The sequence below is a fragment of the Arachis ipaensis genome, chromosome B05 (assembly GCF_000816755.2).
Source record: "Arachis ipaensis cultivar K30076 chromosome B05, Araip1.1, whole genome shotgun sequence".
NCBI lineage: Eukaryota > Viridiplantae > Streptophyta > Magnoliopsida > Fabales > Fabaceae > Arachis > Arachis ipaensis.
The window spans coordinates 142,223,851-142,228,787 of NC_029789.2; positions in this window are offsets into that span (position 1 = coordinate 142,223,851).

A 4,937-nucleotide genomic window follows, 5' to 3' on the forward strand; every position below is an offset into this window, starting at 1 on the left:
AGTTAATTATTTATAATTTATTTTTTATTTTTACGATATTTCTATTTTCTGCTGAGAATGTATAGATTTATTCTTACCCTAAAATTTTTTAACTTTTTTCAGAGACACAGATAGAAAAATCCATTATAAAGCTGCGGAACAGATGGTAAAATTCTTTGCTAAAACGATTGTATTTTGTAAAATTTATTTATTCTAGCCTTTATTATTTAGAGTCTTATTTTTCTATAAAAGGACATATACTATATTTTAATTTGTATTAACTAATTATACTGTTTTAAGAACTATGTGGATATATATTTATTTGAATATACTTGTATCTAATAAATGATTTTGGTGAATGAATTTAAACAAAAAAAATATTAACTTTTTCTTAAAACTGTAAACAAATTATCATCGTAAAAATTTATATATTAAATAGTTAATATTAAGAATGTCTCATAGAGAGACAATAAAAAATTTAAATAATTTGAACAATAGATTGTAAATTTAACTCAATACATATAAAAAATAAAAAATATTTTATAAATTATCTAAATAAAAAAAATTCATTTAGTTATTCCAAAAAAAAAAAACCATTCTAAATCCCAATTTACCAAAACATTTCATTTTAATACCCTCTTTTTTTCAACCTGCTGCCACCCAACATTAATCAATAATCATCCCATTTTACCATTGATATTTGGCTTGCCACACGCCGTTACCGGCATCGCTCATCCGTGAAAATAACCATTTACTTAAAGATAAAAATAATCATCCGTATACCTAATGAATTGAATATCCAACATATTTTAATTATATATAACTACATCCAATCCAATCAAAATAATCATCTACATAAAAATTAAAATAACCATTCACATACCTATTAAAATGATCATCATAAACTAACCATTGAAATAGAAAAAGAAAAAGATGAATGAACATAAGAAGCAACTATGACCAAGCTCCCTTCACTCCACGCCCACGCGTCACTTCCGTTACGGGACTTGCTATGTAGCGCCAGCTGCAATTGCGATGGTAAGGCCGGCGCTCCATGCAGTGGTCTCCCATTTCAGACAACTGGAGGCGCTTTAAATGTGTTAGGCCACTCAATGATATTGATAAAATATTAGATTGTCCTACTGCAGCTGCTGATGATGATGCCACAAATTTAGAATCAAAGTAAATATTTGTGAAACAATACCTTGTTAAGTGGAAGGGACTCTCATGCTTGCACTGCACATGGATTCCAAAGAAAGAGTTTGTGAAAGCTTTCAAGGCTTATCCTCGTTTAAAGACTAAAAAGTGAATATCCCCTCGAAGATCGGCCGAAAAAGATCATCTACAGCAATGTCGGAGACCATGTCAAACAGCACCCAAACCAAGAAGAAAAAATATATATTACCTTTCGCTTTCTTCCTTAGTTGTTATCGCTTCGTGCAACGGGGGCGGATCGATCTACATGTAGAGTTCATCGACCTTTGCTATGGAGGGAGGCTGTGGCGGCATTAGTGCGGCCGACGGGAGTGCAGCGGCGTGAGGTGAGGGCTACGATGACAGCAAAGACGTATATTAGAGTTTATGATGAGATTAGAAATAACCGTTGGTAGATTGAATGCTTCAAACACGCTGCATTCTCTTAGCTCATTCCATGCTTATGCTTTGCACCGGAAAGAGAATGGCTAGAAGCTAGATGCTACCGAAGCATAAGATAAATTAAATAAATAAATTATTAGTCGACCAGTATTAGAATGATTTTTCAGATAAATAAATAGAGTCTGATCCCTTTTTTTTCTGGAAATGACTTATTTGCTATATAACTTAGATTTATAAAAAAAAAAAAAGTCGAAATCGTTGAGTACAGGCAATAAGTCCAAATAGTAAAGACAAATTGGTAGTTTGTAAAAAAATGTGAGAACAGCATTAAAAATAGAGGTAAAATTTGATGGGCATTTTCGTCTTTTAAAGATACGGTATTGAGAGGATTTTGACCTCCTAAAAAGAAGAATTATTGGAGAGACGCCAAAAATCTTAACATACAGCTGCGTTGGAAGGAGACATTCGTAGAACGTTATTTTCTTATTTTCTTTTCCTATACTCAGTGATATCAAAACTAAAGTCTAAATAAAAAAAAAGCTGCAGTTATTTTCTAACTTTCATCTTTACTCACCAAATTTTAATATAGAGAAAGAAAAAATTTGCTTTTTTTTTTAATTGTGAATATGATTAATAAAGTTTAAAAAATAAAAATAAAAATAATAATTTGTAATTTCACTAAACTTAAAAAATATATTATTTAATTTTTAAACTATTTTATATATATAAATAAGTTAATTTATTTAATATTAATTTTAATTAGTATTAGTTAGTGTTGTTTAGAGACTGTTATTGTATTAAAATTTGTTAATGTAGTTTAAACTTTAAAACCTTAGTTTAGTTACTTAGTTAAAATATTAGTAATTAATGCTGTAATTTTTTTAATATGTTATTTAGGGATAAATGCTTTAATAAAAAAATTAAAAGGTAAGAATGAGATCGATCCCACAAAGATTAAAGGATTAAGCAAGTAATAGTTAATTGATTATTCTAGTTACACAAACATAATTGAGTGATTAGCAACTAAAAATGTAAATGACATGAAATTAAAGGAAGCAATAAAGTGCAAGAAAGTAAATGACAAGAAAAGTAAAGTACGAAAAAGTAAAGTGCAATAAAATAAATGATTATAAAATAAACATAAGAACCAAAGATAAAATGAACATTGGGATCAAGAGATATTATTCTTCGAATCAATTGTTTTACATCTCATCTTCAATCATGCAACTTATTGATCTCTTGGCAATCATGAGTAATTGAATCACAATTCCTTGGTAATTCAATTTCTCTAACTTTGAACAGTTGCCAATTTCTTAATCTAATTGCTCATGAGAAGAGACGAAGATTGGTTCCTAATTATACCACACACTTTTCTAAATCCAAGAATTAGAAAGATTACATATCACAATATCCAACCCAAACCCAAACCTATTCAAGTGTGAGAAAGATTTTCAAGTATGATTCTATGATCTCTTTTATTAAATTGCAAAAAAGCTCTCTTTCCTAATGAAAAGAGTTAGTGATTCATGACTAAAATATTTACAAAGTAATAAAGGGAATGGAGGAGAAGAAGAATGTGAAGTGTGTGAATGGAGAGTCCGAAGACCCCTCCCAGTGGTATGTAGAGTAAAAGTTTTTTAATATATTTAGAGTTAATATAAAATTAATATGATTAGTTAAAATTTTAGATTATGTTATAATTTTTTGTAATATTTATGTATAACAAAAATAATATGTGAAGTTTTTTTTAATAAATTTAATTATATGAATAATTAATTTTGGTTAGAAATAATAATTTTTACATTCAAATGTTGATGCACTTGTTGTTATGAATTTAGTTGTGATTGTGCTTATGCCTGTGGTTGTCCGTAATGGTTAGTCTTCACGAATATTGTTTTGGACTAGTAATAAGTGACAAAAAAATTGACTTCTGTATCAATTTATATAAAACTTGGATGTATCATAAGTAATGATTGGATTGAGATTTTAAAGTTTGTGATTATATCTGTTTTGCCATATTGATATTCACTTGTCGTGCGCTATGATCCAATTCAAATTTTTAGGACCTATTAAGACATTATTATGGACACCACCAAAATTTGTTGCGACTCTTAGAATACTTTGTTACATATCGAATTGTCTTGTCACTCTACACACTCAAATAATGAGATTAGAGGACCCGTTGTATTCCATATTCTTCCATCGTTACGGACATTGGCTAAAACCAAGTGGGGAGGAAGCTTGTCGTAATTGTATAAATTTCAAACAAACTGCATCAACACGGCAATAAACACATTTCAGGACAACTTATGAGTACAATAGATGCTAAATATTTTAAGTAAAGATTAAATGACAGTTACTATATGAATTTTCACTCTAATAGCATCTTCCATTGTGTTAAGTATCTCCCTAAACTGTCTTGTTATCCAATTTTTAAATCATTTGATGGAATTATCCAATTAATCCACCTATTGACACAAATTTTATTACTCAAGTAACTAAGTTATTATGTGAAATAAAAAAAAATGAAATAAAAAGTATAAAATTAAAACACATATGCATCATATTATACAATTAACAATATCGGCAAGCTAGTGGAAATCATGGGGATCGAAAAAATAAAGCTAGTAAAGACATCCGCTCTCAAACTCATACTTGGAGAAGAAGTAGTGAATTATCTATGTCTTTATAATCAAAACGTGTTGTCCGACACAATAATCGATACAAATGGACAAGACATGCTAAACTCCAACTAAATTTTCTTATTCAGTTGTAGTTATGGAGTAATGGTAAAAATTTTCAATGGACTCCAATGTTAGATTTATCACAGAACAACGTTGTACCAAATAGGGTCATAACGTGAGTTTTGATATACATTTGTATGACATCAATATCAATCAAGTTAAAACTATTTTTATAACTCCTAAATCACGTCAATTTAATAAAAATTTTCTGTAATTCCTTGATGTGGATGCACTCTTAAATTGATTTGTGCACTCATCCATTAGGAGGTTATAACTGCTTATTGTTAATCGTGAAATTGGTATGGTACAATATTATTTCGGAGGCTAAAAATCATTGCTACATCTTCTAAAATTGTGGTGTATTCATCAGTTAAAAGATTGAAAATATATATATCGAAATGTCATCTTTCAACCAAAATTGTTAACATTGTAAAATATTCTTATATTGTTTTAATATGAGATATACGTCTAAATTGAGTCTCATTTAAAAATTTAACATCAATTGAATGACAACGTCTAATATATTTAGATATGTAAGTTTTAATAATCTTAAATCTTAATAAACAAATAAAAAAGTTACCATAAAAAATAAATTTAAAATATATTATAAAATATGAA